General features: G+C 35.0%; 1 pseudogene; it reads left to right on the top strand.

Moving 5' to 3' along the window:
- The first annotated feature begins 23602 nt into the window (after positions 1 to 23602).
- LOC136123214 (zinc finger protein 396-like) lies at positions 23603 to 24621 on the top strand (annotated as a pseudogene).
- The last annotated feature ends 1992 nt before the right edge of the window (positions 24622 to 26613 follow it).

Raw genomic sequence — 26613 nt, 5'->3', positions numbered from 1 at the left:
GTCCACACAAAAATTTGCACATGGATGTTTATAGCTGCTTTATTCATATTTGCCAAAACTTGGAAGCAACCTAGATGCCCTTCAGTAGACTAATAGATAAATAAACTGTGATACATTCAGACAATGGAATATTATTCAGTGATAAACAAAGAACTATTAAACCATTAAGAAGAAACTTAAATGTATATTATGAAGTAAAATATGTCAATCTTAGAAAGCTAAAAACTTTAGCTTTTATGTCCAACCATATGACATTCTGGAAAAAGCAAAACTGGAAAAGACAGTAAAAAACTGGAAAAGTCAGTAAAAATCTCAGTGGTTGCCAGGGATTGTGGGTTGAGCATTAAATAGGGAGAACACAGAGAGTATTTAAGGCAGTGAAAACACTCTATATAATACCATAACGATTAATACATGTTATTATGCATTTGTCCAAATGCATAGAATATACAACACTAAGAGTAAAACCTAAGGTAAACTTAGGATTTTGAATGATTATGATATGTCGATATAGGTTCATCAATTGTAATATATGTAAAACTGATATGGGATGTTGATATTGGAGGAGGCCATCTGGGAGCATGGAGTACATTGAAAATCTCTGTAACTTTCCCCCAAATTTGCTATTTATGACCTTTCAAAGCCACATTAATAGTGTTTGCTTTTACTTGAGTGAAATGGTAAGCCATTAAAAGGATCTGTTGTGATCTTTTATATTAATAAGAATGCCTTGATACCATTGCTGTGTTGAGGAAAGACTAATGGAAGACAAAGGTGGGAGTAAGAAACTAGTGTGAAAGCTATTACTGGCATCCAAATGAGCAACACAGGTAGCTTGGGCCAAAATAATGACAATGGGGTAGTGAGAAGTAAACAGGTTCTGAACCAAAAATTGAAAGGATTAAGTGTTGTGAAACTAAGTCAAGGAAGGCTCCAAAATTTTGGCTTGAGTAGTTGGGAGGAAGGAGTTTCTATCTACTGACTTGGGGAACAATATAGACAAAAGAGGTTTGTGGGAAAAGATCAGAGAAGCAGCATACTGTACATGCACTCTGGCACCTACATATTTTGTGCCAAACCTATTGCTTACAACCTGCATAAACTTGGGTGATTTATTCAACTTCTTTATATCTCTATTTCTTCATTTATAATAGCAATGACTTCATAGACTTATTATAAGGGATAAGTCAACTAATATATGTAATGTTATTAGAGTATTTTCTGGTACATAGTAAGCATTATATAGATGACAACTGTTATTGTTATCAGGTGCTAGGCTTTGGGTATTTAAAATCTGAGATGTCTATTACACATACAATTGGAGATATTTAATAAGAAAATTTAGAGTTCATGGGAAAGGTCAATGATAGAGATATTAAGTTGAGCATCAATAATTGGAGGTTACAAAGTTAAGAATTTCCACCTTCAAAGACCATCTAATCAAATGCATGCAACTTTGTGCATACTGAAGTTTCACAAATACCATCTAGTCGTATATTTAAAGGCATGAAACTAGAGGAAATAGCCAAAGAAACAATGGTATGTAGAAAGACAAGTGTTTCAAACACAGATTCCTATAACACTACAATGTTAATTCAGTCAAGTTGGAAAGAAACCTCAAAGGAAACAGAATGAAGATTATTTGCCAGTGAAATAGAAAAAAAAAAAGAAGAAAGTTAAGTGTACTAGAAGCCATGTGAAGAAAGTATTTCAAGGATGAGAGAGTGTCCAACTATGCAAGTGGGGCTGAAAAGTCAAATAAGATGAAGATCATTTGGTGTCATTAATTAGAACAATTTTGGTTGAATATGCAAAAATGAAACCTAATTGGCATAGGTTCAAGAAAGAATGGAAGAAGATAAAATGGGGACAATCACTTTAAAAATTTTTGCCATAAAATAGATAGGATGGTAGGTCATGGGGGACTTGGTGCCAAGAGAGAAGTTCTATTTGTGTTGTTTGTTTAACAAGGGGGAAATTATAGCATATTTTCATGTATATAAAAAATAAGGAGGAGAAGATGAAAAACAGAATTTCTAAAGGCTGAATCCAAAATGAGTGATTGAGGGTGGGCTATAGTTCACTGAAGCCAGGATTAGCACTAGTTAAGAAAATGAATGGAACACTGATGACCATAAAAGGGGCAGAGATGTAGGTAAGTTGATAAATGTGTTCTAGGAACACCAGCAAGTTTTCTTCTGATTGCTTCAGTGAATTATGATGCCAATTCACTACATGTAACAAAAGACAAGTAAGTATAGGAAGTCTGAACGAAGACTGCACATCATGAAACAGTGATGGGAAAGTGGGAAAGAGAAAGGCAGGGAAATCCTGTATTATTGCTAGACATCCCACTGTCATTAGTGATTCAGTATTTAGTGGAGCCTGGTCAGTGTGTTTGTGACTTTTTTCTCCAAACATCTTCATCTTCATGGCTGCTGATGCAGAATAAGAAAGAGTTTAGTTTGACCAGGATTATGACTTTGCTAAGTGAAAATGCCAAAACAAGATGCAAGCAAAGAACTGAGTGAATGTTCACAGTAATTGTTTAATATGAAATCCATGAAAGGTAAAGCTAAAGAAGAAAGCTAAAGAGGACATGACATGGTTAAAAAGTGGTTATATCAATTGATGTGACATTTTTGAGCAGAGGATTGTGGATTGAGGTTCTGAGGGAATGAGGTAAAATAAAGGAGATGGTGTCAGAAATTTGAGGCTTGAAGTTGAGATATCACATTTATTAGTGATCACCAGACCTATGGTATAACAATGGGAATGAGTGAGTGAATAAAGGACAAAATATATGGAGAGGAGGAGGTTCTGGATCAGAGATACTGATTATTGATGGAATGGTATTGGAGAGAAAAAGTGATTGAGCCAGAAAGTAAAATCTTAAAGTAGAGTACCCTAGGGATTAGAAGATGACAGATAAGAGAGAGTGAAGTAGACAGTCTAGTTTGTGACATGAGATTAAAAGGTCAAGGGACATAAGTAGGCTGGAAGGAGAGTTTTAAAGTGACAAAGAGGATTAAGGCAGCCGCCTACTCCAACTTCATGCCTACTGTCCTAGCAGATCCCATGTAACCCAGCACCTCCAATGGAAACTAGATTCCATTTAGCACAGAAAGATAAAAACAATTCTGTTTTATCTTTTTTATATACATGAATTGGATTTTGGTGATGGCTGAGATCCAAAGGGCATAGGTATTTTGTAAAAGAAATGACACTTGCATTGAAATATCCTGACTCTTACTCCAGTGCTGCAAAAATTTCATTTTGTTCGTCTACTATCATAAATTAATCTGAATGAATTATTTACTTGTTTGTTCTATAAGTAATCCATAAAATGAACAAATTCCTTTCAGTAGAAATTATTATATAATAGTAGTTATATAATTGTAAAACTACAACCTTGGCTTAATCTGCCCCTACAGTCATAAAATAAATGACATAGGTCTAGCAAATTTATTTAAAGAATTAAATCTATAGAATCATGCATGGCAAGGAAAGAAAAATAATAAAATATGAAGACTGCATGTTAAATGATGTGAAACTTTCTGCTGTATGCTTACCTCAAGCTCTGGCAGTGTGAAAATATGCTGCCACATTTAAGCAGAGACCCTGGAACTGAAGCCATCATTTTTTCTGTAACAGACAGATCCTGCCTCACTTACAGTAACTGAGGTATAAGGATGAATTCACCCTATGAGCACAGAACTGCCTGAGAACCTGCACATCATGGAAATCTTGAAGACAGTCAATTGGTCTTAAGGAAGCTTCACAGATATCCAGTTTCCCAAGATAGAAACTTCAGAGCCAACCTTGACTCCTGATGTCTTCTCCATCTCACGCATCTAGTTATTCATTTATTAATCCTTCCTCATAAATATGTCTTGAATCTGGCTTTTCCTCTTCAATTCCACTGTCAGTGCCCTAGTTCAGGCCTTCATTATCTCTTCCCAGGAACTTTGCAATAGTCTCCTTTATAGGGAGGTATCTCTTTAACTAATCTTTTCTTCACTTCAGTCCATACTCCAAACTGCAATAAAGTTATTGTCTCAGAAAATTACTTCAGAGAATGCTAATGTCTGTTTTCTTGTAACTAATGTTGAACTATGCAGGATTGTACAAATAAGGTTAATTATTGGATATGCATTGTGTTTCATGAATTCAATTTTAAGCATTTCAGTGGAGGACTTACCTCATTTTTTTTTTCACTTTTGCTTACTATGCCCAGTGCAATGGTGAATGCAACTAAATAGGTGCTCAGTGCAGACCTGGATTATTAATTGCTTTATCGTAGGCAGGATTTCAGCATTTTGAGGAAATGTCCGATTTATTATTTTGTTGGCAGCTTTCTTCTAAATCTTCTTTGCCAAAGGTCTTGTGTTTCCATTATTGTGGCAGATGCCAAGGACATTCTCCATTTCTTGCCAATAATTTTATCTATATAATTTATAAGATAGAAATATTGTATTACACTGAAAATCCCTGAGGGGAAAACTAGACATACAAACTATAAATAACTGAATAGTTCATCTCAATGCTATAATCAGTATTCAGATATACTAGTGAAGAAGAGGAGTTCCAATAGCGTATTTGATTTTCTGAAACTTGGTTAAGCACAAGCAGCCTGCCCAGCATCTAGTGTATAGCCCAATTCTAAGCACTCATTAGAGATTTAGACAGATGTACTGATTCAGGGTTCTGAATAGAAGGGGGTCACACTACAACATTTTTTCATTCATATGAAATAATATTTTTGTTGTTTTATGGAAAATCATCATGATAGAATATATTCTGGATAAATTTAATGATATTTTCATATTAGATATTAATTGTTGACCTAACCCTTTATACTGATCGGAAGTACAGACAGGTGAATTGAAGTTACATTATAGTAACAGATATACAGCTTGGATATAAGAGTAGAGAAAAGAAAACAAAAGTACTTAAAAAAACTTACTTCCTCCTGAGGTATTTGACTTTTGAAGTTTGAGTAATAATTAATCTACATAATATGGATTAGATGATCATAACAAGCTTCAATTAAGTAATAAGAGAAGTAAAACTTTCAAACTAAGATTGAATCTTACATTTCTAGTCTGCCATATTTCTTAATATTAAACACCAAGAGGAGCCAGTATAATATCAACATTTCTACAGGAACCTCATGAGGCATACTCATCACCATGAAAAGAGGAACACCTTCTTGGACCTAGAGCCCAGAGCCCACTTCTAAACTTTGACCTTCATAGGGACTCTGATCAAGGTATGAGCAAATTGTATCACATTGACAAAAAGGACTAAAGCAGAGGCATGGAATTGGACCAGGTTGGTATGTCTCCAGCTCAGATATTTGCTCACATGGCAATTGTCAATGAGCAAAGAAACCTAGCAGCACAGTGACGCACATGAAATTGGAAGACTTTTCCAGCTTGGTGGTGATGTAAATGGAAGATATGGTGGAGGCTGAGGCAGTCTGGGAGCAACTCAGTCTGGAAACAAGCTGCACATGCTTCTCCACCTGCGCAGGGCTCATGGAGGTGCAATAGCTGCCCATGATGGACCAGGCCAACTCCCTGATGAGCACTGGCTTCTGTTCCAACATGAAGACACTGCATGGCAGTGGTCCAGCTTCCACAGACACATGAGCAGCTGTAACCACTGCTTCTGCTCTGTGTGGGTGCCCAGTCTTCGACACCAACTTTTTCTGAGCCTTATTAGCCTAAATTTGCTGGAGAAAGGCCTGGGACACACCTTTCAGGTGTCTCATGGCAGGATGGCTGGTAGTACCAGGTTAATGCTGGGCTCAGCAATGCTCAGGGCTTCATCATTCAAGATCTCCTTCATCCTGGGCATCATTCTGAGGTCACGAGCCAGCAGTGGTGAGCTTCTTTGTTGTGGATGGCTTGTGCAAGTCTGCCTCTTTGTGGGGGCCAGTAGATCAGCTGGTCTTTGGACTGCTTCTCAAGACATCCACAAGATTTTGGCTGAAGATATGGAGTCACCGAAGGAGAGGCAAACCCTGAGTCACTCCATCAACTTCCTGGTCAGAGAGCAGTTGGATAGAATGAATGCTGTTAATCCTACCTCTGATGTTCATAAACTTGGGGATGTTGAACTCCTGGCATAATGTTGCATTTCTCTATCTATCTATCTACCTCCCTATCTATCTATCTATTTATTTATCTAATCTAATCTAATATAATCTAATCTACCAAGCTATCTATTTGATCAGGCAAGGATGATTTTCTTCAAGCTTACTGCAGTCGGAGATAGAGACCAAAATTCAGTCTGAGCTCAACTCTGCTGAAACAACGGGTATGAGAGGTTTTTTTTTTTTAAGTTTTTCTTTATTATTATTTTTTTAAATTATTGGAGTATAGTTGATTTACAATATTGTGTTAGTTTCTTCTGTACAGCAAAGTGAATCAGTTATACATATATATCTATCAACTCTTTTTTAGATTCTTTTCCTATCTAGGTTATTACAAAGTATTGAGTAGAGTTCCCTGTCCTTATTAGTTATCTGTTTTATATATAGTAATGTGTATATGACAGTTCCAATCTCCCAATTTATCCCTCCCCCTCTTCCTTCCTGGTAACCATAAGATTGTTTTCTACATCTTTGACTCTATTTCTGTTTTGTAGATAAGTTCATTTGTACCATTTTTTTAGATCCCATATATAAATGATATACAATATTTGTCCTTCTCTGTCTGACTTATTTCATTCAGTATGAAAATCTCTAAGTCCATCTATGTTGCTGAGAGTTTTGAATAGCTGGGATGGGGTGGGATGAGGAAATCTGAAACCATCTGTTTATGCTAATGAGACTTACCCAGAGGTAAAACAAAATCGTATTTTCATGACAGGAAGCAGTTTTACAACTTGGAGTAGTGTGCTCACCCTGTTACACTCCTAACTGCCAGCCCTGACCCCACAGAAACCTAGCAATACGGGCACTATCTTCCTTGATGATTGCATTTCAAAAGTATGTCTCCCAAGTCCTTGACAAAGACTTCCCTAGGTGGTAAAACTGGCCCCAGGATTTTAGAAGATTTACATCTTAAAGAGGCAAAGAAAGAATTTACAGTTATGAGTTTTCCAGAGTAATTCTCTCAGAATAGGGAGGGTGGGACATACAGTCAGGAAGAAGGTTGTCTAAAACTTAATAGAACTGAAGAAATCTTTAAGGCTGAGGTTGTGTTGGTATATATATATTCAGAAAGCATGGAAGAGTTAATTATAAGATTCATTCTTATACATATGTTGTATTAATTTTGTGGATTTTCTTGCTTCCAGAAGCTTTCATAATTAATGCACATGGGGGAAAAAAGTATTTGGTGGGGAATCCCAGAGAAACATTACTAGGATTTATTTTAGTGATCCTTGTTCTAAAAGGTAATGCGTCAGAGTAAAAATAAGCAAAACAAAAACTAGTTTAGATACAGATGGACCCAAATCCAATACAAAATGTACTATTTGCCAACATTAAGCAAGGTGAGTTAATTTTCCACCAATATTAGTTATTATTATTGGAGTAATTACAATGTAAGACTTTTTTGGTTTTAGATTAACCAATCTTGTTTAAAGAAAAGAAAACTTACAGAGGAGATGAAATTTATAGGAAATGTTAAGTGTGGACAGTAAATAAATCTAGTAGCTTTTAATAAACCTAACTCATAGGATATATTAAAGAGTATAGATAACACAAAATCGAGTAGCTTGTGAGAAACCTAAATAATAAGTGAGTTAGTCATTGGTAAGACATCCTAAAAAGAAAATAAAATTATGATGGGACAAACAAATGTGTAACTTTTAGAAAGAAAACTATGGAATGAATAAGGTTCTATCATGATAGTTCTGAGATACTAGCTATGTTTTTCTTAAACCGGTCACCTATTGATGACACCCAGTACAGTTTAATTGTTGATCCATATGTACTCTGTTTAGACAATGCAGAAAAAACCCATAACTCTTTAGCAGCTAGCTAGTGAGCTATGTCTGTAGTCACCTCTTTCCCATACAGTGCTTTCTATCTGTGAACCCTTATGCTCAAACCTCAACCATAATCTTACTAACTGCTTCATCAACAGGGAAGGTTGAGATATGGTAGAAATAAACACAGTACCTAAGAACTTTGCTTGACCTTGGATTCAGGTCTACATACTTGGACCCTATATTAAGTATATTAGCATATATCATTCATTTTCCCTGTTTCCTCACTAGCTGTTTTACATTGAATTAATTAACCATATAATTTGAGTATCTTAATTTGGCCCATAAATCTGTTCTGTTCCTCTGGGATAGCTTGTGTGGAGGACACCAGTGCGTCAAAGTCATTTTCCACATGACAGTTGTATATAAAATGCCTAGCACAAAGGATGGGCCTACAGTTGCTATTCAAGGGATGCTTACTATCCCTTATGATAACTTTCAGACTTGACATCTACTGTCATATTCTTATCTAGATCAGTGGTTCTTAAAAAGGGGCAATTCTGCCCTTCAAGGAATATTTGACAGTGTCTGGAGATATTTTGATTGTCAATACAAAGGGGATCTAGTGGGATCTGGTGAGTAGAGATCAGGGATGTTGTTAAACATCCCATGATGTACAGTATAGTTTCCCAACACAAGGAATTATCAAGTCCAAATGCCAATATTGGTGTGGTTGAGAAACCCCCACTTGGAATGATCATGCTCCCCCATCTTCACTGAAAATTTTGAGATCAATCTAGATGTAGAAATTTATACTTTAGCTAATACCTTCTACCTCAATGTATTTATTTCAAAATAATTTTGAAACAATCTGCTTTATGCAACTACCTCGGCAACTATCTAAGATACTAAGGTACTAAATGATTACTATAGTGTAACTACATTACACAGATTTAAATTCAACACTGAATATTATGAAAAATACAAAACAAACAAAAAACAAACAAACAAAAAACCCAACAAACCTGATCAGTTCTCTGTTCTCAACCTTTTCTCAAATACTATTAGATATGGCTCAGAAAAATTGTCTCTATTAGTAATACTTTCAAAATATTATCATAAAGAAGTATTTCTTAAGAGTTAGAGGCATTGAGGGCTCTGGTAAAGACAGAGATCTCCCATTGTTAAGAACAAGAAAGACAGCAGTCTATCTGTGTTATACTAATTGGCCAAAGGTAGTCTAAAAGTCAAAATTTAGTAGGAAATAAAAAATAATTCTCAGATTTAATTCAGCTACAGATAAGATTTTTATCTTTGTTGCCAAGTTTATCTTCCCAATAGCTAAACATAAAGAGTAGCATGAGTGGAAAAAAACATTAATTGTTCACTTGATATTATAACAGGATTACACAGTTTTAAAGGGATGGTGTCTCAGCATTTTTTCCATTTGTTATTTCACACTTTATTTTCCCACTCCTTTCATTAAGTTTATATTTTATATTTAGAAAAACACACATCCTTTAGAAATGTAGTGTGTTGTGTGTATTTATGAGGTGGGAGACAAAATTTTTAAGAAGTTTGGGTTCTCAGAGAGAGCAGATGAAGAGATAATTGAATATGTAACATAGGACTGAAGGTCTGCTGTCCAGTTTCTTTTCTGTGGAAACCTGCCCTGGTCAGCACACAGAACTGATTGATCCATCCACCTGTCTATCATCTGGACAGGCAGAGGCTGTATGCTATGTGAACAGGGCCAAATAGAAGATGGCTTTGTGCAGGGCAAGTGGGTGAAGTGATTCACAAGCTGTCTCCTTCTGGCAAATACTTTATACAGATTTCCCAATAGTTCAGTTAGTCTCCATCCTCATCAGACTAGGTAGAACACAAAACAAAATAAAAAACAATTTAATAAAGACAATGTTTTCTAATATTCTAAAATAATGTGTAGAACCATGATCATAATGCTGCCCAAGAAGTGTTAGAGAATTAGTATTTATAAAATTGTTTATACTTCAGCTATAAGATAAGGAAGGGTCAGATTGATAAATAAGTTATCTTAGTCCCTCCTTTGACAAATAGCACCATATCCTTGCTTGGTTTCCTATTAAGGCAAGATCCTATTCCCACTGCCTTATGCTACCCTTACTCTTTGTGGTGGTTTCATTCCCAACCCAATTCATGCCACACCTCACTTCATTTCAATGCCCTCTTCTTTTAATCATATCTTACCAATTGTTTAAGATTTAACTCAAGCTGTATTGATAGCTACAGTATAGCTTAGCCTAGATGGATGTCTCCTTTTCTGAACTATCAAAGGACATTGGTTTGAACCATTCACATCCTTAAGATTTTAAACAAATTATATATTTTTCTTTCATACTAGATTGCACACTTCCTAGTATGAGCCAGACTACACACCATAAAATGTTCAATTGCTCTATTTCTGATATTATATATTCTCTGTAGAATAAGCCTACACACAGTTCTCCGAGCTTGTTGTGTGGATTAATTAAGACTAATATATGAATGTACCTGGCCTGATGTTTGCCACAAAGTGCATGAGAACACAAGAAATATTCATGTGTATAAATACATGAAACAGATGGGAGAGAGAGTGCAAGAAGAAAATGTCATGAGACAGATGGAGAAATTCCTTGGTAGAGTTGGAAAGACACAAAGAGAAAGAGAGATGGAGATAGAAAGAGAGAGAGAGAGAGGAGAGAAACTTATCCCACCCTCCAAAAGGGAAATACTTTAGTCCCTTTAACCTGAAAATGGGGAAAGAAGCAGAAAGTAACCATTCTCCCTAGGCAAAAAGAGACTTTCTAAGTTATTTTCTCCTTTAAAAGGAAAGGGGAGAACTGGTGGGGTCTATTGCTCCTGTGGGGAGAGTGGGGAAAGAAGAGATTTTCTTCCAGCACAGAGCACAGAGAAACTGCATCAAGTAAATGAAATGCCAAGATGGCACAACAGTGGCAGGGGACTTCAGTGAAGACCCAGGAGAGAAAGTGGTCGCATGGGGAACAGTGGCATTGTAGACTCGACGTGACTCAAATGGTGATTTCAGTCATTAACTGTGCTGACCGCTAAAGAAAAAGTTGGGGAGTCTGCCAAAATTCTCATGGAGAAAAATAATGGAACTCAGAGTATCTTAGGGTTCAGCAATTATTTTTATATGTGTTTGGTCAAATAATACATCGTTGAGGGATGACTCACATCCCACTAACTGTCCATCCCCAGGTTGACTGTCAAGAAACATCTATACTATATGGAAGCTAGAGTTATACAATAATAATTATATCTAATTTTTCATACTCATATCTGAATTGTTTGAAAGTTTTTAATGTATTCTTGTACTTACCCTTGTTTCTTACCCATCTTTTTTTGAATCTTTATATCAATATTTAAAGTGATTTTGTGGAGCTTCCCTGGTGGCGCAGTGGTTAAGAATACACATGCCAATGCAGGGACATGGGTTTGAGCCCTGGTCCGAGAAGATCCCACATGCCGTGGAGCAACTAAACCTGTGCGCCACAACTACTGAGCCTGTGCTCTAGAGGCCGTGAACCCCAACTACTGAAGCCTGCATGCCTAGAGCCCACGCTCTGCAACAAGAGAAACCACTGCAATGAGAAGCCCGTGCCCCGCAATGAAGAATAGCCGCCACTTGCCACAACTAGAAAAAGTCCACGCTCAGCAACAAAACATCCAATGCAGCCAAAAAGAAATAAATTTATTAAAAAAAAATAAAGTGATTTTGTGCAAAAGGCAGTGAGCTTCATTACAGTCTTCATCCATTTCCATTAGCCCTGATTATTAGTTAACATCAGTAACTGCTCTTTTCATGTTTTCTGCTGTAGTGGTACTTGGAAAAATTTAACTATTGTGCAGAAGTATTGATAGTTATAAGGACGTGTGAAAACATCATCAAGTATATTTTCCAACTCTCAGTTAAGATTATAAGTCTACTCTGGCAGTCTGGAAAGCTAAGAATCTGTGGAAAAGTCATATTATGATCATTTCCTGGTTTCCTAAACCAGGAAAAAGTCATATTTCCTGGTTTAGGAAATATTAAGTTATATATTGAAATTTTTTTGAAGGTATATATGGTGCCATACTCACATTTGAATCTCCTCTTCAATACAAATCTGGATCAATATATAAATTCTCAATAAATATTTGCTATGTTGGATGGAATTCAAGCATTGAATCTAACTGTGACTAGAAAATATTATACTAGGAGGTTTGCTCCCAGTAGACGTTTGGAATCAAGTCAGAACCATTGAGCCTGGTTTTACCTGGGCTTATCCTGGGCATATAACAAATAGTGCTTTTTTTCTGTGTAGAACTGCAGGGAGAGGCATGGGGAAAAGTAAAGATGGGCATGTCAAAATTTTGAATGCCCCCCCTTTTCTCCCTCTCCACCTTTCAATCCCTAAATTAGAGATACTTGGTGTTTATACCAAAAACATTGTTAAAATGAACACTATTACAGAGATAAGGAAACTGAGTTGCTATCTAAGTGACCCACTTACACATTAGCTAGTGTAGTATCATTGTATTAATGCAGATTTTTGTAATTTGTTTGATAAAATTATGAAAAAAACAGATTAAGTCTAAATGGTAAGGATATATTTGTTACAGAGTAATTGGGAAGAGATTAAGTTCCTAAGAAAGCAAACATGATTTTTGGATTTATGGCAGTTATCTATTGCTACATTACTAACTGTCTCAAAGTGCAGTGGTTGACTGGACTTGGAAGGGTTCATCCAGTGAGTCTCTTCTGGTTTTGGTCAAATGGCAGCTGAGGCTGGAGTCATCTGGAGGTTCCACTGGGTCACTTGGACACTCGGCAGCTGGGCCTCTCTCCCCTCCTATGTAGCATCATAACCTCTCCATGTATGTATGGTAGCTGAACAATTTACATGGTAACTCAGAGATTCCAAGAGCACAAAAATGGAATTGTCCAGGCTTTTAAGCTTTATAAGCAAAACTGACACAGTGTTTGATCACCACCTTCTACAGATTAAAACAAAATCATAGGAACGTGCAACATTCATCATGGAAGAGGACTATGTAATTGAGTGCCACCATTCTTTCAGTAGGTGGTTCATTGAGGACCATAACTAGCTACTGTAGTAATCATTCAATACTTCTTTAATTGAGTAGCTGCAAGAGGGAATGGGTAATATGTTGAAAGGAGAAAAAGAAACAACATAGGGTTTAAACAGTGAGACAATTAGCTACACATATGTGATTAATTTCCCTGCACAGATTTCATTCCCGTTGCAGTTCAGTGTATTATAATTTTCATGAAAATCATATGTTCCATGCCAAAGCACTTTTTCCATTGACTTCTCCCTGGTAATTGTTTTCATGGAAATATTAATGTCTAGTATATTCCCTTTTTCTGAGTCCTGAAACAAACATGATAAGATAGCATTGATATTGTCACTCTATATGGTGTACTGCTGACCCTAAAATACATGGAAGTTATGTTGAGGACATGTATTCCTATACAGAGTCCACCAAAGAGAAGTCACATTCTTAGCCTATATTCATAGCCTATATAAAACAGATAGCACCTAAATAGAACTGATTTTCATAGACATGTAAAGAACCAGATTAGGTTTTTCTTCCATGGCAGAGTAGACAGCACTTTCAAAGGGAATTGAGAAGCAACATGAAGTGATACATGAGACACTCATAATAAATGTGGTACAGATAGGATTCGTGGACTTGATAAAGGTTAAGCGAAACCACCTAAGAATACAGAAAATGCATATCCTTTTTCCTGTCTGGAATTATTACTTTTTTTTGAGAGTGATATTCCTACATACATGTGCTACTCCAGGAGGGCACAAGACAGAGTAGTAGGGATGGCAATTTGACAAATATTGACATTGGTGATGGAACTTTCAGTTTCTTTAAAAAAAAGTTCTCTCCCCTGCTTTGAGTGTAGTGTGTGTGTGTGTGTGTGTGTGTGTGTGTGTGTGTGTAAATGTTGGTATATATTTAGCTGCAAAGTAAATTGAAAAGATAGGAGGTTGTGTTTCCTCCATTTAGATGGACACCCTTTCTGAATTCCCTGCCTTTCAATCACATGCCTTTTTCTAACCTCTGCTGAATCAAGTCTGCTGTGCCTCTCTGGTTCACTTTCTCTAGAGAATTTACTTCTGGTCTTTGGCTGGAAAGTTGCTAAATGAGTTGAGTGCATGGGGAGGGCATAATAATAGTTGGCTGTATAAGATAGAAGAGCAGCAGATCAGGGTTTTTCCACAGCTTACTTGACTTTCCCACTGTTCAGAATACAAAGTTTCAACTGATCTTTCTGCTTTTAAACTAGTATCCTCCCTCTGCCGTCTCTGGGGCCTGGTTTGTATAAAAGCTGAGCTTCTAAAGAGGTCTTGTGGGGCAATTTGACAGAGTCCATGCTGTTTTCTTCCTCTTCAGTCATTTAAATTATACCTTTCTTCACATTCTTAAGTAGGTTATCATTCTTGTATTTGAATTACTTATTTTTAAAATATACAAAGTATTTTGTCTGATGTGATTATTGCTATTGATGTCTAATGCCTTTTTCATCTTTAAGTACTTTTCAGTGGGTTTTAGAAAGGATAAATGGTCAATATTCATGTTCAAGTGAGAGGGTTTAGCTGTTATTGTTCTTTTTTTGCTCTATGCTCTTGAGATATTTTAGTAAATTTGACCAGTTAACTATAGCAAACCAAAAATAATAATCATCATCATCATCACTTGATTTTCCTGGTTGAACATTCATTCAAACTTCTCTGGTGGGTTTCTTCTGAAAGTGTTTCCAGTTATTTTTTCTTCTATAATATCATTTTATAAGCAGCAAGTAGGTTATTAGAAAAATAATCCAATATTGATCACTATTCAGTATCTTTTATTTAATATAAAAAACTACCAAGAGCAATGTAAGAATCTTCTCATAATATTTTTATCACTCACTATCTTTTAATTAAATGAAAAGTTGAATGCTGACCTAGAAACCAGTTTAATAATACTCTACAAACGAATACTCTAAAAATACTACCAAATAATTGGTGATGGGAAATTATCTGATAATTCTTAACCTCTGTTCTTATATTTATTTCAGTTCTCAGATTAGTTCAGTATTATTTGCCATATCATGTGGTTTTTAATTATGCTATTTTTGCTGATTACAGAAAATTTTGCTTCAGAAGTCATCATATGAACAGCTAAGAATTGTTCCAGTATCGTAAGAAAAAAAGTAGCTTAATATCAGTTAACAAAAACTGACAATTATTTGGATGAGATACTTACTTGTATTAAAATGAACATTACCAAATATTTTTATATAATAATTCACTTTATTTACATATTTAATATGTAGTTCTTCTAACAACAAAACACTGACCACAAAAATATTGTAGGATCCATTTGAGGGATTTTTATGGACAAAGTAAGTGAAAATTGTGTGGGTCCAGGTACTTGAGTTATTTCAAAACTTTCTCTCCACCCCAAGGAATTGTAAACCTGGCTCACATGCACTTCAATTGCTCACACATAATTGAAAAAGTATAATTGCCTTTGTATTAGGCCAGAACTTACAAATTTTTATAGTAAAATATCACTACTGTTGCATTTTCTCTATTCTTTTAAGTCAAAATCTAGTTTGAATTTGATTCTTTGGAAATAAATAGTAGAGGTTAAAATAAGAAATAATCTGTATCAGAACCAGAAATGATGAATTATGTCAAAAGTTAAAATATAGTATAGAGATAAGTGACAAAAATATTCAATATGCAAGAGTTATACCATGGTAAGGAAGGAAATAGAAGGATATAATTCATATACTGTATAACTCACAGTTTATATAATTCAGTATTTTCAGTAAATTCACAGGATATTCAACCATCACCACAATCAAATGTTATAACATTTTCATTCCCCTTAAGAAATCTTGGGACACTTAGCAGTCAATCTCCATTTCCTCTCTTCCCCACTTTGACTTCGGTCCTAAGCAACCACTAATATACTTCTCATATCTGTAAATTTGCCTATTCTGAGCAAATTTCTAGGAACTTTGAAAGATTTTTTAAAAATTATAATTTTACTTGTTAAATTGTTGCTTTGCGGTGGCGAGAGTTAACTGAGATACTTACACGGCGATTCTGTAAGTAAGTCCTGTTCCCTCCAGTTGTTGTGACTCATTTTTATTAAATATTTTCATTCAAATCATGTTATATTTAAAATAATCTCAATACAAAGTTTGAATATGTATTTTAGAAGATAGCAAACAATCATTTTCTTCTGTTATAGACAGGAATGAAAGGCATCCCAAAGATATCCATGATTGCCAGAACCGGTGACTTCTGTATCTTTCCTGGCAAACTAAGGTTACAGATGAAATTAAGGTTACTGATCAGCTGACCTTAAAATAAGGAGATTATCCCAGGTAATCTGGGTTGGTTCAATGTAATGACAGAAGCCTTAAATGTGGAAGAGGGAGGCAGAAGAAGAGCCTGTGTAGGAGTAATATTGTAAAAGAAAGACTTGAATGGTCCTTGTGGGCTTTTAAGATGAAATGAGGTCATGAATTAAGGAATCTGAGAAATACTCAGAAACTGTAAAAGGCAAGGAAACAGATTCCCCTCTGGAGCCTCTAAAACGGAATGAAGCCCTAGTGACATCTTTTTTTTTCTTTTTTTTAACATCTTTATTGGAGTATAATTGCTTTTCAATGGTGTGTTAGTTTCTGCTTTATAACAAAGTGAATCAGCTATACATACACATATATCCCCATATCTCCTCCCTCTTGTGTCTCCCTCCCACCCTCCCTATCCCACCCCTCTAGGTGGTCACAAAACACTGAGCTGATCTCCCTAGCCTATGCGGCTGCTTCTCACTAGCTATCTATTTTACATTTGCTAGTGTAGAGTGGCTTACTGACATCTTAATTTTAACATGATGAAACATATTTTGAACTTCTGAAAGCCAGATCTATGCTACTTTAAGCTACCAGTTCGTGCTACTATGTCACAGCTGCAATAGGAATTTAATATATTTTCCATCTCCTGAAAACACTAGTTCATTTTGGAACAACAATAAAAAAACCTTACAAAGTCAGAAATCATAAAATAAATGACCCAAAATCTTTAAATTAAAGAAACTTTGTTTAACAATTTGATATCTGTAAGATGGATTGAGTTTCAGGGTTGGACAAGTCTTTCATTTTATAAATATAAGTATATATGTATTTATAGCACATAATCCAAAATTACAGCTACTTCTTCTAATAAAACTTTTTATGCACACAGGCATATGGGAAAAGCAAAGATCCTAAACATCACATCTTTTGCTGAATTCTTGAAATATTTTCAGAGAATGCTAATTGTGCATGTGCTATAATCTAATAATTGTATGAAATGTCTGACATAAAATAAAAACAATAAAGTTGAATATGTAAGAGAGACAAGAAGTAGCAGGAAGGAAGCTAAAACAAAAGGAAATATTTAATCTACAGTTTAGTTGTTGTACTTGAAACAATGTATGTGGAACCTGAGAGCTATGGATAAAAATATATTTATTTTTAAAAATCTCAGGAAGTAAACAGTTATTTTAGGGTTATCATTATTTTTCTTACATGAAAATTTAGCATTTTATAAAAAATTCAGAAATACAAATTCAAATTTCAAGAAAAATTATTGTATTCCATGATACTTTGTATTCACCAGATATACAGGTTCTTCAAAAATACATCAGATGTTAATGATTATCTCCAATAAGAGATGACTTTCCTGAATATAAACACAATGTAAGTATATCAGTCAGAGCCACTGAGCATAGGAAAGTGACCTGACGCTGAACAGACGGGCAGATTCTGGAGATAATCAAAACAACCCTGATCCAGATTATGGCTCAGTAATTTACAACGGTGTTCTTATTAAAATTATTTAATCACTTCCCACTCTAAGGCTTGTTCTGGAGTTTCTCCTTTGCATATTTACTATGGAATACTGTGATAGAGTAAGGTGACAAGCTGAATAAGAATATGGTATTTTAAATTATAAAATTGATATTATATATCAGTTCACATCTTTTCTTCCAGTTTTGTGGAATATAACCCATTCAGAACATGGAATTGGGGCTCTAGGACATATTGGTGTCCTTTTAGCAGTTATTTTCATCTCTGGGAATTCTTTTGTTAATAGTCCATTTTCTCTTTTCAGGTAACAACAACAAATGGACACATTATTGAATAGCTCTACTCTCTCTTTGTCATCCATTAATTGTGGAACATTGTTCTAAGTGCGGTTATTACAATTTTTTCCACCTTACTGTCAGAACAGAGATTAAAATAAAATTTTCACTGTTGTTCTTAAACTTCTGTAACCCTTATTTTTTCTGAGACTTGTGCTTCTCATTTACATTTGTTTTTAGTTATACTTAGTTCTTATTTCCATCTTTTATACATTTCACTTAAGTTTAAAAGTTGTAGTTGTTGGAGAACCCCTGGCCTCTTATACTAATGTTTTAGGCACCTCCTCTTCTTTTCCAATATAAAAGCAAATTATAATTGCATAAACAGAATTTTTTTTTTGAGAGCTTTGCAACACTCTTGAGTTACTTTCTTTCTTCCAGTCTCAAAATATGGAATGGCCCAATAGGCTCTCTGGGTCATATTTCTTTCTATTACCTTCATATTTGTCTCTTCCTATTACTTTCTTTCCTAATGACCATAATAAGCATGAAAATTTTCTACAAACACTTCAAAAACGAATTCAACTGTAAACTATAATTTTTCTAGATGGTAGTCTTCTCTTTGGCCAATGTGTTTTATTTTCCACTTATGATCATCTTGACACCCATTTTGATTCATTTTCCATATTCAAATTATTATAAAAAAAGTTGTCCTTTTTGCATTGCTTCCTGTTTCCATCTCAGAACTATATATTCTGTAATTAAAGAAGCATGATGATCTATTTTCATCCCAAAATAAGGCCAGATATAATTATGCATATGGGCCACTTCTACCTTTGTCTACCAGTGGTGTTAGAAAATATTGATAAATGATGTTATTTGAGTCTCACATTGATGTCTTTGTTATCATGCCTTCTTCATATATGTTGACTAATATATATATTTTTTGTATCACTAGTTTATATACTACAGTGTGAAAGGGATCATATGGTAATGCTTTGAACTTGTAGACCACACACACTGTGATGCTGATGTAGTAATTCTGAGGGAGTTCTCAGGGATATTTCTTAGCAGCACCTCAAACAATTATGATGAAGGAGGCTTTAGAGCCACTTTGGGAAACTGTGTCCTATAATTTTTAAACAAAGGTACATTATGGATTCCTGACACTAAAACCTGCTCATTTGATTAGACTTCTAAAATGACTTATTTTATACTGTGTTATTTTCTCTCCTGTGATAGTGATTTTTCTTTGTTTGAATATTTTTGGCCAAGAAAAGTGTAAAAAAAGAAAAAAAGATGGGATGAAAGATGGTACTATAATGAGAATAGGAATGTAAGGCAACAAATAAATGTCACCTAATATCAACATTTTAGCACCAAATAAATAAGAAGAAAATCAAATCAATATACAGCATATTATTTTAGAGCTAAATGCTTTGACATTGTCATCTTTAATCTTTTCAAAAAGTTTTTGTGTTGTACAGACCAGTAAAATTTTATCATAGTCAACTGCAGTCACTAACCAACATTTAAATCACTGCCCTTAAAAATGGTAAGTTTATCATACATATTTTGATTTTGGATATTTTGCTATTATCTTCCATTATTCTATTTACTGACTTAGTTTCTAATTTCAATAATCTGTGTTTTCCTTAGTTCTTTTTTTCTGTGTGTGCTGCTGGTTAACACTCTCAAACATCATTGATGTAACTCAGTACAATTTTTTAATCCTTTCAAGGGAAATTTTGAAACATATATCAATTTTTAAATGCACAAACCTGACACAGCATTTCACCACTAGAAATTTGCTCTACAGATATATTGTCAAATATAAGCTGATATTTATATAATATATAAACAAAAATATTGATCGCAGCACAGTTTGTAATAGTAAAAAACTGATAACACTCCAAATGTCCATTAATAGATGACTGGCTTTATAAATCATGTTACATGTATATAATAGAATAATACCCAACTGATAAATCAATTAAATAATAATGTATGTGCTGCTAGCACCCAGATTAACAGCCAAATCATGGAAATGATAAACTGATAATGAGCTTGACATGGCATGCCTTCATAAAGTGGAGGATGTTCATAGGGGGAAGGTGTCCGTGAAGTTTGGCATGGGAGGTTATAAAAAATGTACTCATTATTAGTTTACAACTTTTTGACCAGAACCCATACTTTGTTCATCTGAATGATACAATCTTGATTTAATGAAAGCCTTATCAAAAATCATCTTTATCTCTGTCAACTCTTTTGTCCTCCACACATATTTTCAAGTGCCTACTGATGTCTCACAGATCTTTCAAATCAAATATGTCTCACACTGCACTCATCATATTCTCTATATTGAACTCTCCAGATTATCACTAGGGAATCTGTTAATAAAACAAAACTTAAACTTGTTGTAGCAAGGGAGAACATGACCTTGACAGAGTCTTAGCTTGGGAGCTAACTAGGATTGCACAAAATCTGAAGAAAATCTTTTATTTGGTAAATGGGCTGTTTGCGCATGTGAACAGATTCTTATCATTAATAAATTTGTCTGTAGGAATTTGCTAAAACAATTGGTGGAAATTCCTACAGGTCCCTAGTTCTTTATTGCTTTCTTTAATTTTTTTATGGTGAATATGGGAAAAGTTGTTAGAAAATGACCCCTCAGCTGGAACAAATAAGAAATTTGATATTTGGATAACATGAGCACTTTCTTCCAGCTATTAGAGTTCACATTACACATCTCACATAAGCCTAGGATTATAGAATTGGCTTTGAACACTAGAACAGCTGAATCAAACAGAGCCTGAATGAAGAGATTCAGATGAATTCTGCCAGGAATAGGGCAAGTATAACTTACATACATTCATAAATGACCATACAATATCCTGTTCATTTTATAAATGTTTATCGCCTTATTGATCTTTTGTTGTTCTCAAAGGATATTTTTATCCTTTGAGAAAAATAAATATGCACAGAGAACAATAATACATATAAAGATATTTTTGGACAAATTCTGATTTAACCTCAAGTATTGTTGGATTGTTGTGGATATTTTTACTCCCAATCATAATAATTGATATATATGTCACATTTTTGTAAATTTTTAATAATTAAGTTACAGTTATAAATGTTCCCCAAAACACTATTAAATTCCAAGGTTTCAATTCTAAAGAAGTCATTTCTTGTAAATATAATTTTATTTCCCTATGAAAATGGGGAGTTTGATTATATCTATATATAATTAATATGCAAATTTTGAGTATTAAAAGAAAAAAAAGACTTCTTTATTAACTCATTTATGAATTCATTTAGTCCTTCATATGCTTCTAACTGTTGTTCCCTTCTAAACCCTCTCAGTCATGACTGTCAAACACCTTCATCCTTCAAATCTCAAGTTAACCTCCCTCCAATAAGGCATTTCTTCATCATTCTATACCTAATTATATCTTCTTACTCTTCTATACATGTATTAAATCCAATGCAGAGCGCCACTGTAGAATTATCATACATGTTATAATTACTGTGTTTCATATGTACAAACTTTGTAACTTGGAGTTATGTCATTTCATCTTTACATTTCCATAGACTAGCAGTTCAGAAACTACTACAGAAATGAATAAAGTAAGTTTACAGTTAAATCAAGTTGCATGATGATAAAATTTAATTTAGTACAAAATAAACTAAGAAGTTTTTATAAGAACAAATTAATTATCCTCACTTGTTTAGAAACTTGGACAAGGTACATCACAGGATAAGGTGCAAGAAAAATTTCAGGGGGAAAATATTTATCTATTATTTTCACAAACATCTAAAAAACAAGGCCATCTGGTATAAAGAAGAATTCCAGCCAAAAAAATTGGTTTGACAACTTTGACATAAAAGCTACTTATTCCCAATGCCAATTTCTCATGTCTTACCAGTTCAAAATCACATCTCCCTGAGAATAGCATTTAGTTTCATTGGAATCTGATATACAAAATAGACCATTTTACCACATCAGGGATTACTGTGAATATATTTATTCAAGGTGCCAAACTGTATTACAGAACAGTCCACAGTACAATTTGCCAAATAGATATGAATGATACAAGCTAATAACTAGGAAAGAGTATCAACTAGTAGAATCTGTGACTCAGGTACAGCGCAAATAGCACCAGCTGACACTAGGAATTAATCAGCATCCAATGTCTTAATGAGGGTGTTGTCGTTATTTCCTGTGAAAAAATTATTTTCTCTTTCCATGATGACTTAGGGGAGTTAGAAAAGAAGCTTTCCGGAAACAGGAGATCAGTATGTGTGGTCTATAATATTTAACCTTTATGTTACCTAAGAACATCACCCTCATATAGCCAGAAACTGAAAATGACTAAGCCATTCTGTATTATTTTACAGACATCATTTGATATCTTTCTAATAATAACACTGTGATATAAATCATTGGTACTAATAGTTCTTCAATACAAAAATCAATGACCTTATTTTTGCCTTTTTCCTTTATACTCATGATGAATGAAGTCTAAAATAGAAAAGAAAGCAATTACTTCTTGTTTTAAGAGGAAAAGGCCTCATTCTATGACTTCCACATCCTTGACACAGATAACAATAGCAATCTAGGAGTAGTTAAGAAAATGTAGACAAGAATGCTCAGGGCTACAGAGAGGTGGATTCCAAGAGAATGACATTATTAACATTTCAGATGTATAAATTGTCCCACTCATCTGCAAAAGGAGCCACTACTCTCTGTTCTACATTAAGCAGCTAGAAATAATGGTTCTCAGAACAGAAAAAAATAAAGCAAAATATAGCTCTGTTTTAAGGGCATTTGTTATTCATTGACCTCTGGTTGGTCAAAAAGCTACATGTTCTGGTTCATATATACTTAAAATTTTATTCATAATTATGAAAGTTATCACATTTTACAATCATTTGTATGTCATAGAATACTTTCATATAAGTTATGTGAAGCTATCAAACTGGAAATGAATAAGGATTTCTTTTACTATTGAACTTAGGTATAATGTATTTTATTTAGTTAGGATGCAGAATAATTCTGTTGTCTGGGTTAATTCAATAACAAACTTTTAAAGAAAACATTTGTTATTTTCTTCACTTTAACCCAGTAAAATTTCATCATTTAAAAATATAAATCCAACAAACTAGTGAACATAGAAAAAAAGAAGCAGACTCACAGATATAGAGAACAAGCTAGTGATTACCAGAGGGGAGAGGGAAGGGGGAGGGGCAACATGAGGGTAGGGGACTAGGAGGTAGAAACTATTATGTATATATTCTCTTCGTGTGCTCTCGCGGAGTCGGGTCCCCATCCGGAAGCGGCACCATATGGTGGAGGAATGTGTCCCGGGACCGTCAGGTGCAGGCTCAGCAGAGGAGGAGTGTCATAAGGAGAGTTTCACCTTCTTGAAGATTAAAGCCTAGCAGTTCTGAGCTATTCCCAATCCAAATGTCTGCAAAATTGAGAGAGGCATCAAAACTCCTTCCACAAACTTCAGGGGACCCTGACTGCATTCTGGTAATGAAGGTGGAAGAGGGAGGGCAGGCCTGTAATATGGTCTCCAGCCACCATTGAAGCAGCTACTACAGCTCAGAGACCTACCACCAGTAGTTCAGGCAGTTTGACTACCAGGAGTCACCTGGGCCACGGGAGGCTCTGAGCTGGCTCCGTGAGCTGTGCTGTCAGTGGCTGAGGCCAGAGATGCAGAGCAAGGAGCAGATGCTGGAGCTGTTTGTGCTGGAGCAGTTTCTGGCCATGTTGCCAGAGGAGCTGCAGGCCTGGTTTCAAGGCAATTGACCATAGAGTGGAGAGGAAGCCATGGTGATGCTGGAGGAGCTGGAGAAAGAGCATGACAGGGCAGCTGAACAGGTCTTTCTTGGACGAAATGAAGACATGCTTGCAAAGAAGCTACCAACTTGTGAAATCACTCAGGAGACACCACATAGCCAGCTTAAGCCCACAAAAAAGCAACTACAGTGGGCATCGAAGGAGCTTCACACCTTAAGACAAAATGATAGAGACACCGGAACTATAAATGTGAAATCAGCTTCAAGGCGAAAGACTTCTTCAGGCAAAGAACTGCATTACAAAATTTCTAACACTCTTCAAATGAATGCTTCCCAGAGTTTCACCTTTAGAGGAACCTGTGAACAAGATATAAAGTTTGAAAGAAGACAGGGAAACCATCCTCAAAAAAAACAACACAAGTGTGATGAATGTGGGAAAGTCTTTAGGCAGAGTTCAGCCCTTAACCTACGTCAGAGGATCTACAGTGGAGAAAAACCTTATACATGTGACGTGTGTGCAAAGGCTTTCAGCCGAAGTGCAATCCTGATTCAACATTGAAGAATCCACACTGGGAGAAACCCTTCAAATGTCATGAATGTGGGAAAGCCTTTAGTCAGAGCTCAAATCTTTTCAGACATAGCAAGAAACATGCTGGAGAAAAAGTCCCATCAGTGTTGTGAGGGAGTCAAAGCATTTACTGAGAACTTTTTCAACAGGGGAGCAGACACAAGGCACAAATACTCCTTTAGTATATATCGGTAGTTTCAGTGGGCACCAATTTCCTTTCAAAGGTTGCAAAAGCCACAGGAGAGAATGTAGAATATTTTCTGTCAGCATTGTTTTCTTTTCTGCTTTTCAGTACAGTATCAGTTCAGATGATTGAGATTCTAAAGCTTAAATTGGAATTTCATTCCTAGTGCAACTCTTGAAAAGATACTCTCAGACATGTTCTACTGTTTCCATTATTAACACATATAATGAACTGGTATGTTCCTTTTTAGACAAGTACATTTTCCCTGTTGAGAAGGAGTGTGTGAGTTAGTATACAAGTTGGTATTCTCCATTTCATTACTTGCACATTGGACTTATTAGACCAAAGATTAAATCAGTTTTTAAAAAAAAATTCCTGGGAATTCTCTGGCAGTCCAGTGGTTAGGACTCCACACTTTCACTGCTGCATGTCTGGGTTCAATCCCTGATCGGGAACTAATATCCTCCAAGTCACGTGGCATGGCCAAAAATAATAATAATAAAATAAAATAAATTTCCTGTTTTATTTTCTGTTACCAGATTCAAAATATGAGAATAGGATTGAGGAGACCCAAAATAATATGTACCTTAAGACCTAAGCTGAAATATCCAGGGTCATTTTTAGGAAGCAGGTGAGTAAAGGGACTTTACTCATCTCTTACAAAAACCTGAGAACCTACATACTGTTTTGTTTCAATTTTTAAAATTGAGGTATAGTTGATCATCTATACATACTGTTGATGATACTAAGTAATTTCCTGTGTAGGAAAAAAAATTATCTCCTTTACAATTTATATTGGAAATATCCCAGTGAAAGCATTAAGATTTGCTTTACATGTCTTCAGGAAGTGGCCTAAATATGATGAGTGTTCTAATAATCAGCAGTTATCTGTGGGTGCTTATATAAAGTTGATGATCACCTTAACATAAAGAAATAAGGAAGATGAAGAAAAGACTGTCCAAACAAGACTGATGTTACCTGGTAAGTGCAGCACATAATGGAGAAGCGTACTTACCTGGAAATGGGAACCCTTAACAGCTGGTGACTATCCTTCAGAGTTCTTCATGGCCTCTGTTCTGGCATAAATCAGCTATGAACATGTTTCAGGCATCACAGGACAACCTTTTCAAGGTCTTATGCATTCTTAGTAAATGAGTTTCTAGACAATTTATCATGATGTTAAGACCTTGGATTTTGATACTCTTGTACAAATGAGAAAATCACTAAAGTTCAATTTAAAGAGTCCACTGAGTTTAACCCACATTTAATTCAATCAGATTCTGTTGTTCAAAAAGTAAATGACTGGTATTTTTTTTTTAAGTATTCTGACAATATATAACATAATGTCCCCCTTTCCAGGGATCCTTAATAAAACTCTGTATGTATTACAAGAATACATGGATTGTCGTGTCTCCCGTGGTGCCACCATTACCCAATATGGAGGCAACCATGAGAAATGAAAGTCCTTAGAAGGAGAAGGGAAGATAGGCTTCATGGTGAACTTCTTTGCTCCTCATGAAGTGTAAACATTTCATTATTAGAAAATCCAGTCATATCTAGTGCTTGGAGTAACTCCTGAGACAAATGTGGGATTACATGCTCTGCTTAGAATATTGATAACTATTAGACTAGTAAGGGGAGAGGAGAATACAAATTTTAATTTTAGAATTTTCTGATAGTGATTATACTTTGTAGCTCTAGTAAATATGAATAAGTATTGAGTTTTGTACATTTTCATTTATTAAAAATGTAGGAGTCTTTTTATTTGGGTCTCATTCTTTTCATAATTAAAGAGAGGAACAAGCCATCTATTAAAGCAGCAAATGCCTCAAAAGATACATGTATTATGAATTACTGCTTAATCATGGAGAGAGTTTTTTGGGTACTATGTGAATAAAATGACAGAATCTAAAAAAAAACC

Source organism: Phocoena phocoena, chromosome 5, assembly GCF_963924675.1.
Source record: "Phocoena phocoena chromosome 5, mPhoPho1.1, whole genome shotgun sequence".
NCBI lineage: Eukaryota > Metazoa > Chordata > Mammalia > Artiodactyla > Phocoenidae > Phocoena > Phocoena phocoena.
The sequence above is the reverse complement of the archived record's forward strand: the minus strand, read 5'-3'. Positions and strand labels throughout refer to the sequence as shown.